This window comes from Orcinus orca, chromosome X, assembly GCF_937001465.1.
Source record: "Orcinus orca chromosome X, mOrcOrc1.1, whole genome shotgun sequence".
Taxonomy (NCBI): domain Eukaryota; kingdom Metazoa; phylum Chordata; class Mammalia; order Artiodactyla; family Delphinidae; genus Orcinus; species Orcinus orca.
This window is the reverse complement of record NC_064580.1, coordinates 57,770,483-57,782,743: the sequence shown is the minus strand read 5'-3', so window position 1 is coordinate 57,782,743 and position 12,261 is coordinate 57,770,483.

Here is a 12,261-nt window from a genome sequence, read left to right as displayed (position 1 = left end):
TTCCATTGATCTATCTTTCTGATTTTGTGCCAGTACCATACTGTCTTGATTACTGTAGGTTTGTAGTATAGTCTGAAGTCAGGGAGCCTGTTTCCTCCAGCTCCGTTTTTCTTTCTCAATATTGCTTTGGCTATTTGGGGTCTTTTGTGTTGCCATACAATTTGTGAAATTTTTTGTTGTAGTTCTGTGAAAATTGCCAGTGGTAGTTTGATAAGCATTGCATTGAATCTGTAGATTGCTTAAAGTACAAATAAATTAAAAGGGCATGGTGGAGATTGTCAGACCAGATTTTTAAATAAAACCAACCCAAGTATAAACTATCTATAGGAAACCTTCTTTTAAATATAACCATAGATACATTGAGACAAAAATATTTTTTAAAAGATACATCTTGCAAAAACTAGTAAGAAATACTCTTAGAGGATAAAAAAAACATCCTCTAGAAAGTGATGAATAGGGGAGGAATTATGATCGCCCTTATAGGGGAGATTAATTTTTATCAAGACATTGAATTATACATATAAGATTTAAAGAGTAAGAGACAGAGGAGGGAGGAAAGTGAAGCATAGGGCTTGTTCTAGAAGCATTCAATATTTTAGTTTGACTGGGACAGCATTTTCATGAAGAGAAGTAAGGGAAGATGCAGCTGGGCAGGTAGGTCACTGCTAGACTTTGGAGGACTTCTGAATGGCAGGATAAAGTTCTTTTTTCCTATTGGTAGTGTGCAGCCATTGAGATCTTTTGAACAGGTGAGTAATATGATTAGAACTATATTTTAGAATTATTGTTCTGATAGCCATGACCAGGGGTTAGGAGGAGGCTGACCCAGAGAAGATGAGCACAGGCTCCCCGGAAGGGCGTGCGGCCAGTGACCTGCGTTCGCACACAGGCCTCCTGGTGGCGGCAGCAGCGGCCCCAGCGTCCCATGTCTGTCTCTGGGCCCCGCACCCCCAGCCGCGGCCCGCGCCCGTCCCCGGAGCTCCCCCAAGCAGCGTTCCCAATCCCCTCTCCCCGTGCACCAGGAAACAAAGAGGGACGCAAAAGTCTCTTGCCTCCTCGGCAGGTCCAGACCCCCCCCCGGACTCCCTCCCGGCCAGCTGCGGCGCACCAACGCCCCGCAGGCTGCGTTCACGCCGCCAACCCCAGTCCTCCCCCGGCGCTCCGACAAAAGCCGGAGCCCAGCTCCCAGTCCCGCCCGCCCCGGCGGGCGAGCAGACAAGCCTCTCGGCTGGCGAGTTCCGGTCGGCCGGATCCTCTGCGCTGGAATCTGTCGGCCCCGCCCCCCGCACCCCCGTTGCCGTGCTCTCCTCCGCGGCTCCCAAGCTCCCCCACTCCGCCTCCCGAAGTCCCCACCCGCGAAGGGGCTTCCTAGTGTGTGGACACCCTTCCTCCTTCACAGCTCTCTCCCGCTGGTGCAGGACCCGTCCCTATCCTTCCGTCTCCGTTCAGTTTCCTCCCTTGCCCCAACCAGGCACGTGGGGGGTTCCCTGCCTTTTGGGAGGTCTGAGGTCTTCTGCCAGCGCTCAGTAGGTGCTCCGTAGGAGTTGTTCCACGCGTAGATGCATTTCTGGTGCATCTGTGGGGAGGAAGGTGATCTCCGCATCCTACTCCTCCGCCATCCTCCCGGAAGTCTTCCTCCATGTGCTTTTAAATCAAAGTGTTTTCTCATGACTTTGGATGGAATGTTTATTATGTATATCTATCTATCTATCTATCTATCTATCTATCTATCTATCTATCTATATCTATCTATCACCTATCTATCTCTATATCATCTATCTATCTATATTAACATATATAAAATCCATCTACTCTAATGCATGATTTAAGGCCAGTGTTTCTTTCTTGATTTTCTGTCTCAATGATCTGTCCATTGATTTAAGTGTGGTATTAAAATCCCTTATTTTTATTGTATTATTATCAATTTCTTACTTTATGGTTGTTAATATTTCCTTTTTATATTTAGGTGTTCCTCTGTTGGATGAAAATATATTTATATTTGTTGTAGGTTCTTGTTTGATTGATCCCCCTTTATCATCAATTCATGCCTTTTGTTTTTCCTTCCTCCAGTTTTTGTTTTGAATTCTATTTTTCTGACCAAGTATTGCTACCCCAGTTTTTTGTTTGTTTGTTTGTTTCCATTTGCATGGAATCCCTTTTTCTACTCCCTCACTTTCAATCTGTGTGTATCTTTAGCGGTAAGTCTTTCATAGGTAGCATATACATGGATCTTTTTAAAATCAATTCAGCTCCTCTATGTCTTTTTTTTTTTTTTTTTTTTGCGGTACGCGGGCCTCTCACTGTTGTGGCCTCTCCCGCTGCGGAGCACAGGCTTCAGACGCGCAGGCTCAGTGGCCATGGCTCACGGGCCCAGCTGCTCCACGGCATGTGGGATCCTCCCAGACCGGGGCACGAACCCATGTCCCCTGCATCGGCAGGTGGAATCTCAACCATTGCGCCACCAGGGAAGTCCTCCTCCATGTCTTTTGACATGCAAAAGTTAGTATGATTGACATTGTTCAAAGGTCTGTTAAACTATTCTCAATTTTAAAAATTCTTTTTTTCCTTTTTTTCTGTTCAGCTTGGATGATTTGCACCACTCTGTCTTCCAGATCACTGATCCATTCCTGTGTATCATCTAATTAACTGTTTATTCTTTCTAGTATATTTTTAATTTTAATTATTATATTCTTCAGCTCTGATTGTTTCTTTCTTATATTTTTTAACTCTGTTGAAATTCTGTGTTCTTCCATTCTTCTCTCAAGTTATTTGAGCATCTTTGTGATCAGTATCTTGAACACTTTGTCATGTGGATTGCTCATATCCACTTTGTTTAGTTCTTTTTCAGAGGTTTTGTCTGTTCCTTCATTTGAAACATAGTCCTCTGTCTCTTCATTTTGCCTAGTTCTCTGTGTTTATTTTTATATATTAGGTAGGTTCATTACATCTTCTGATCTGGGAGAAGGGTCTTTACGTAAGAGACACCTATGTGTTCCAGCAGCATGCTTCCCTCTATTCACCAGAAATATATGTTCTAGGAATGTGCCACATATGGGCTGCATGCATCTTTCTGTTGTAGCAGGGACAATTACTGTGGGTGCACTATAGGTGGGGATGATGCTTGACTGGGTAGGCTGCAAAGCCCTGTCTCATGTGGTGGCTTCTGGCCCACTGGTGGGTGGGGCCAGGTCTCCATGTGGCTGGCCATGCAGCCTAGTTGTGTGCCACTGCTGCAAGACAAATGGTGTATGTAGGGGTAAGCCCCCATTTCTAATAGGCTTGAAGGAGAATACTAAAAATGGAATTTCCCAGTGCCAGTGTCATTGCAGTAGAATGAGTTCCCTGGAATATCTGATGCCAGCATCTCTATCTGCAGGGTGTATCCCATTTGGCTCCTGCCTCTCTGGGAGGCTCTGCAAGATCAGCAAGTGGGTCTGACCCAGGTTCCTTTTAAGTTACTGTCTCTGTGCTGGAACTTAGAGTTGTGAGATTTTGTGCACAACCTTTAAGAGTGGAATCTGTGTTTCTTGTAGCCCTCTGACTCTCTTGAATGTAGCTCCACTGATTTTCAAAGCCAGATGTTCTGGGGCTTGTCTTCCAGCAACAGGATCACAGGCTAGGGAGTCTGGTGTTAGTCTGGAGTCTGGATCCCTCGCTACTCAAGTAAGACCTCTGTGGTTGTGATATCTCTCATATTTTGGGGTCTTTGACCCAGGGGTATGGATCCTGACTACACTGCATTTCTGCCCCTCCTACCTGTCTTGTTGTGGCTCCTAGTTTATATCTTTACTTTTGGAAAATATTTTCTGCTAGTCTTCATGTTGTTCTCATAGATAGTTTCTCTGTAAGTAGTTATAAAGTTGGAAGGTGTTTTATTACTGATTCAATCTCTTTATACATTACTAGTCTGTTCAAATTTTCTATATCTTCATTATTCAGCCTTGGTAGGCAAAATATATCTAGTAATTTATCCATTTCTTCTAGTATATTCTATTCTTTATATAAGTGTTGAATTAATCTTATTTCTCAGTTTGTTACACTTATTACCACTGGTCCATGCAAGGCTCCTGTCTTGTTTTTGTTTACTTATCTATTTGTTTTTCTCTTTTATCCCTGTTACCATCTCCTATTCCTCCTCCTAACCATCCCATCCAGCAGGCACTTATTCAGTTCCTGAATCTGTAATGGTCTCTGCTCAAAACTCACCTTTTAGAGAAAACTTTCCTGACTCCCCTCTCTAAAATACCAGCTCCTTGTCGTTCCCCATTTGCTTACCCTGTTTAATTTTTCTTTATGTAATGTATCATTATTAAATTTCAGTTATTTATCTCATTTAAGAGAATGTAAGTTCTTTGGTGTAGGAATTTTTTTCATTACACACCACTGTATTCTTAGAGCCTTGAAACAGTGCCTGGCACAAAGTAGATGGCCAAATAATATTTGAAGAATGAATGTATGAGGGAATGAATAAAGGAAACAAAGATCAGTGATAACGGGATGTTGAGAATCCTCCAGAGATGAGTCATAAATCTCTGAAGTATTGTGTGTGTTTATAATTAAACCCATGCCTTATTTGTAGTTTTATTGATATGTTCTTTCAAAAAACACTGCCTACTCTGTGCTATGCACTGCAGAGACCAAGGCAAATAAGGCAAGATAATTATTTCACAGAATGAGTTTGCCGTCCAATGTGTTAATGAATGTGTAAATGGATAGTTCTAATATGGTGTAACAAAAGCATTAATAAACATATGGACAAAGTGCCATTGGATCTCAGGGAAGGAAACAATGAATTTCAGAGGGACCAGAGATGTCTTAATGCACAAAATGACATTTCATTCATCCTTCAACAAATATTTATGGGACACCTACCAGGTGCCTACCATGTACTAGGTTCCAATGACACAGCATCAACAGTGACTGAGGCCCAAAATGAGAAATACCTGAATACCAAAAAAGAAACTTTCACCTCCACAGCAGATGAAACCAAGGTATAATCCAGGACTCACATGATTGCCAATGCAAGAGGCTCTTTCCCACGCAGTTAAAAAGTCCAGCACAAAGAACTTTTAGCAATCACTTGGAAGGAGACATGCTCTGGAAAGAGAAAACAGACAGATTTCAAGCAAGCTGAAATAGACTCTGTTAAGTAATCTAACATAGCTTTAGTTCCCTGAAATGGAAAGATGAGCCTAAAAGTACACTCTGTTCCAATGGTTAGGTCATGTTGGAGTCAGCTTCTGAGATCCCTAAGCCCAGAAAACTGAATTTGTGCAAGGTATTTGGACTGCAGACAATTAAAAAGTTAAAAACAGGAGCTACACCATTCAAAATTGTGTGTTAAATTGTGTAAATATAAATCCTCCAGTTCCCTTTTAATGACTTCATTTGCTTTCAGAATCTACAATACCTGGGAACATTTTCTTTACAGAACAATCACTAGTATAAGTCACAATAGCAAATGCACCAAAGGCAGGCATTAACTTGTGGTGGAGCTACTTCTCACATGAGCCACTCTAGATAACATGCTGTAGAGTGAGGAGATTCAGATACTTATAGTAGAAAAACAAAGGTGGTTTAAAAGTATTTTGTTTCAAAGTTTAAAATTATCATGATTCCACATTAATTATTACAAATAAAATTAATAATATCAATCCAAGAACAATTGTTGTATTGGTTCTATTAAACTGTATATAATAAGCTTCTTGATGTCTCTGAGAAGCACCAGTTAAGACAGCTAATAATAAATCTAAAAGTTAAAAAATACATACCTAAAATTTAGGGCAAGTAATTAAACTACCATAAATAGACTATTATCACAGCCCAACATGTTACATATTCTTCTGATATTATGCAGCTATCATGTCCAGAGGGGTCCACTTCAGTGGGGATGTACAGACTGAATTCAAAGAAAGATTTTAGCCACAGCAATCAGAAAAGAAAAGGAAATAAAAGGAATCCAAATTGGAAAAGAAGAAGTAAAGCTGTCACTGTTTGCAGATGACATGATACTATACATAGAGAATGCTAAAGGTGCTACCAGAAAAGTACTAGAGCTAATCAATGAATTTGGTAAAGTAGCAGGATACAAAATTAATGCACAGAAAAAAGGGAACACTCTTGCACTGCTGGTGGGAATGTGAATTGGTACAGCCACTATGGAGAACAGTATGGAGGTTCCTTAAAAAACTACAAATAGAACTATCATATGACCCAGCAATCCCAGCACTGGACATATACCCTGAGAAAACCATAATTCAAAAAGAGTCATTTACCAAAATGTTCATTGCAGCTCTATTTACAATAGCCAGGAGATGGAAACAACCTAAGTATCCATCATCAGATGAATGGATAAAGAAGATGTGGCACATATATACAATAGAATATTACTCAGCCATAAAAAGAAACGAAATTGAGCTATTTGTAATGAGGTGGATAGACATAGAGTCTGTCATACAGAGTGAAGTAAGTCAGAAAGAGAAAGACAAATACCGTATGCTAACACATATGTATGGAATTTAAGGAAAAGAATGTCATGAAGAACCTAGGGGTAAGACAGGAATAAAGACACAGACCTATTGGAGAACGGACTTGAGGATATGGGGAGGGGGAAGGGTGAGCTGTGACAGGGCGAGAGAGAGTCATGGACATATATACACTAACAAACGTAAGGTAGATAGCTAGTGGGAAGCAGCCGCATGGCACAGGGATATCGGCTCGGTACTTTGTGACTGCCTGGAGGGGTGGGATAGGGAGGGTGGGAGGGAGGGAGACGCAAGAGGTAAGAGATATGGGAACATATGTATATGTATAACTGATTCACTTTGTTATAAAGCAGAAACTAACACACCATTGTAAAGCAATTATACCCCAATAAAGATGTTAAAAAAAAAAGATGTGGCACATATATACAATGGAATATTGCTCAGCCATAAAAAGAAACAAAGTTGAGCTATTTGTAGTGAGGTGGATGGACCTAGAGTCTGTCATATAGAGTGAAGTAAATTAGAAAGAGAAAGACAAATACAGTATGCTAACATATATATATGGAATCTAAGAAAAAATAATGTCATGAAGAACCTAGGGGTAAGACAAGAATAAAGACACAGACCTACTGAAGAATGGACTTGACTCTATGGGGAGGGGGAAGGGTAAGCTGTGACAAAGTGAGAGAGTGGCATGGACATATATACACTACCAAACGTAAAGTAGATAGCTAGTGCTAAGCAGCCGCATAGCAGAGGGAGGTCAACTCGGTGCTTTGTGACCACCTAGAGCAGTGGGATAGGGAGGGTGGGAGGGAGGGTGACGCAAGAGGGAAGAAATTAGGGAACATAAGTATATGTATAACTGATTCACTTTGTTATAAAGCAGAAGCTAACACACAAAAAAAAAAGAAAAAAAGAAAGAGAACTAGCAGCTTCATTAACAATGATGCCATTAGTAGAAGATTAAATATAAAGTTCAGGCAAGGAAGAAGTTTTATTTCAATATCTGCATAAGAAACAAATTAAACATGAAGTCCAAGTTAATGCATAACTGTTTTCCAAAGTGTCGAAATTTGGTGTATCACACATTTATACAGTTGAATGTGAATGTTGGTTTATTACTACAATTGTTTAAAACATAATTCAAATATATTTCAAAAATAAAACTAAGATCAAATTTCTGTGAATTTTCTGAAGCATTTCCATTAGAACAGTTAATTAATAATTGCCTATTAGCACAAAAAGTAATCCAGGAGGAGAGAAATTATCTAAAATTTTCTGTAAACCATTGTTTCTCAAACTGTCATTTATAATCCATTAGGAAGTTGTGAAATTAATTTAGTGGGTGGGTTGGGACTATTAGTTTCATATATATACATATATATTCAAGTTTTATATACATTATGTGTATAGATACAATTTATATGTGTATATATTCAATTTATTTTATACACACACACACACACGCGACATCAAAATGCATCACATTGATCCCAAATAATACTTGTTTTCAGGAAAGTTTGGTTTCTCTCATACACACGCACACACCCATAGACACACATGTTTGTACTGCGTAGTGAAGTAGATTTTCAAAAAAAATTTAAAATATTGGTTTAGACCTCCCTTTTCTCCCATGTAAGAGGGCTTACAAAGGTGTCATTTGTTTATCAAACTTAAATTATCTGGGTAGCCTCCAATATCCATTTTAATTTGGCCCCTCTCTACCAAGGTTATTTCCTATAGTTTGCTTCTAAGAGACTGACCTGGTTTGTTAGTCCCGGCCTCTTACTACACCCCACCACAAACAAACCATAGTCATTCTTGTCTTTGAGGCTTTGTTGCCCCCAGCTCTCTTGCCTAGCGTACAATTTACCTCTTCTGTGCCTATACAACTTTAATCCCAGTTTTAAGACTCAACACAAGTGTGATCACTCCCATGAAACCATCTCTGACCATGCATTTCTAAATACTGGCACTCGCACTTCTCTCCTTCTTTTCTGATTTGATCGTGATACTTATATTCCATGCCATATAGCTTAATACTTAAAGAACAGCAGGAATCTCAAAGCTGGAAAAGACTAGAATGTCTATTTTGTCTAAGCTCTCTACTGAGGGTAAGGCAGTCCAGAAAACCCTGCATCTAAATTACTTGGGGAGTGTATTCTACATGCAGATTCCCAGAGCTTCAGGTTACCTCCTGGATCAGAATTTCAGTGATGGGACCCAGGAACCAGGATGTACATCAGACTATGGGTGGCTCTTATGCCCAAATGAGTTCAAGCACTGTGGATCTACTTTGACCTACCACCCAGCCCAGGGACTGTTGCTTTCCTTGTTTTCCTGGGAAAAGCCCAGGGTCACTGCATCATATGATACTTATTTACCGTTTTCTGGCACTGCCTAGTTGAGTGGTATGGGGTTCCCATTTTGAAGATTTGTGGCGACTCAGAGTAGAATTTTGCCACCAGGCAGAAACAAGACTGAGAAAGTGATGACATATTCCAAGGACTGCAGCGTGCTAGCCATTGCACTCCTCCAGGACTTTATGCCTGTTCCTCTAGAATGACGATGGTAGTCTCCTTCTACTGCTACATGTCATGAAGTTCAAAAATACCACTTGCATGATCACTGGAGCATGGGCTCATAATCCCAGCTCTGTATTTATAGCACAGTAGGTTAACCACTCAGGCTGAGTTTCCTCATCTGCAAAACAGGGGTACTAATGGTACTGACTTCACAGGGTTGGTGTGAAAATTAAATAAAGTGATGAATAGGAAATTGGCTGTCGTATAAGGGAGGCTCCATAAATGATAGTTGTTGTTATTATTCCCATAGTGTTTTTGGTTCCCAATGGCCTTTAACAGTTATTTTATCACCCAGGCTCAGTAAGACAATTATAAGGAACAAAGGATTCTTTACTGAATTCTCTGAGTGTTGAATGTATTCAACCCCTGAACAGCCAGTCTTTAGACAGGAACAAAATCTGATGACCCAGAGGAAGCTGGAGATAAGGCTAGAGAAATGAGCAGAGGTCAATCACTAAGGCTCTTGGTTTGCACTGCATGGGAAGCCATCTGAAGCAGTGGAGTGATAGGACAGACTTGAAAGACAATTTGGGAAAATTAAACCTAGATCAGGAGATTTGGGCAAGGCTTTTCAAAGCCTCATTTGAAGCTGTTTCCAGCCCCCTCCCTGCCCCAGCCTCAGGCAAGCTGGTTGAGAGAAGGGACCACTGGGGACTAGAGTTTGGGGAACTAAACAGGCAGGGGCTGTGGGGAAACTGCTGGGAGGAGCAAGTGTATGGTAGCCTGGCAAAGGGGAGAATTGAGAGCCTCGCTCAGAAGCCTTGATGGGGCCACAGTGCTTGCTCTCTGGATATGTGTGCAGGATGGAGGGAGAAGGCATGGCTGCCCACAGGTACTGGGTCAGAGACAGGTACAGGGACTCAGGCACGAGGATCACAAGACCCAAAGGTCCTTGGCCATCAGAATCTGGGTACTGGGCAGATCCCAGAACAACAACTTTCAAACCCCACAGAGGAGCTTCTGGGGTTTTGGGTGGGGCATGATGAGTGGGCAAGATATTCCTCCACTACACACACACACACACACACACACACACACACACACACACACTCACACACACACACATCAGAGCAGTTCAGTGTTTGCTTCAAATACTGGGGTTTTATGTGAGATTTCTTGTTTGAAGAAAAGATGATTGATTTAAAAAGAAGAAATTAGGAGAATATTCATCATCGTACAAACTTGTGGTCCAAAACAGGAAGAGACTTGTAAAAGACTGCATGTGGCAAGAGCCAGGACAGGAGCTCAGCCTACCTGACTACAAGTCCAGTGCCCTTTCCCCTTCTCAAGGCTGGCACCAACCAATTCTCAGTAGGCTATCGCTTTAAGTGGGATTAGAATAATTTAGGGTCATTTGTTAGAGATGTACCTTCTCAGGCCCCATACAAGACCTCCTGAATTGGAACTTGGGGCTGGAGGTCCGGAATCTGAATCTATACTAGCTTCCCCGGTGATACTGGTGGACTATACCTTTAAGTTTGAAAATCATCATTCTATTCAATATAGAAATCTGGTTTCACACTAACATTAAGGCACCTTCTCTTTGCACAGCTCTGCTGGCAAGACATTTACTACTCCTTGAAGCCTGTCACTCTATAACAGGGATATTATTGACTGGCTGAAAGTTCTTTCTTATAATAAGATGAAATTTCATCTTTCTCTGAAGTGGCCACCTGGGTTTCTCAGACCTGATCTTCTCTTTCTGCCCTGTGAGAGTCCTTCAAAGGTCTGAGTCTCTCTCCCTCTAAATTTTCCAGGTAGAACCTCCCCATCTCCTTCAACTGTTGCATGTGGGACCTTGGCTCCAGGCCCCTCTCCTGTCTCTTTACTACCTCCTGAACACAATTCAGTGTGTATGCAACCTTAGTAATATTTGAGGCCCCAAGCTTGGCATATATACTAGGTGAGGGTCTGCCTAGTAGAGACAGACTCTGAATGCTATCTGACGCTGAGATTTCCATCACAGAATCCTCCTAAGCCTAGGTTATATAGTTTATCTCTCTCCTGTATCATCAACCATATATTTATACAGGAATTTAATATTTTTCCACTAAATGTCACTTTGCTCCAACCTGCACAAATATATGTACAGTTATTTAAAATCCTGATTATCCCATTCAGCTTGATATCATCCATGAATTTGAACAGCCAATGCCTTCACCTAAATTATTGATATAAACATGAAGTAAGATACAGCTGAAGATAGAATCCTGTGGTAATCTAATACAGACCTCCACATTAATTATCCCCCATCGAGATCAGTGGTTCAGTCACAAACTCACCCAACAGTACACAATGATGTTGCAAGTTTGCATAACTTGATTTCAGTAAGGTGTTAGTCAACATCTGCCTGCATGCTGTCGGTCTAGTAACCCTATGGGACAGAATATGATTAATATTTAATCATTTTAAGTGACTGTCATAAGAAATTTTATTTGCATTATTTGCATGGATTTCCAAAAATGGAAAATCTTGCCAGAATTGCAACAAGTTCTCATTAGTTGCTGTATAAAAAATAAATTTAAAAAAATTAAAAAAAAAGAATTGCAACAAGTTTTCCACAGTAAAATATTGTATTTTACCTTTTAAAAAAGTTTACTTTTAGGGGGTGTACAGTTTTATGAGCTCCCACACATGCATAGATTCATGTACCCATCACTACAGTCAGGATAAAGCACAGTTTCAATGACCCCAAATTATGCCTTTACACTGCTCTATCATAGTTACACATTTTCCCACCCCTAACACCTGGCTACCACTGATCTGTTCTCTGTTCCTAGTTTTGCTTTTGCTAGAATATCACATAAATGGAATCATATAGTATGTAGTCTTTTGTTTCAGGCTTTTTTTTTTTTTTTTTTTTTACTTAGGACAATGTATTTGCAAATTCAACCATGCTGTCATATGTATCGGTAGTTGGTTCTTTTTTATTCTTGTGTAGTATCCCATGATATGGCTATATCATAGCTTGTCTATCCATTCAACGGTTGGTGAACATTTGGGTGGTTTCTAGTTTTGGGCAATTTTGAATAGGGATTCTATAAACATTCATACACAGGTTTTGGGGTGAACATAAGCTTTTAATTCTCTAAGTTAAATACATAGAAGTGGGCCATATGGTAAGTGCATTTTAAACTTTTTTTAAAAACTGCAAAACTGTCTTCCCAAGTGGTTGTACCATATCTACC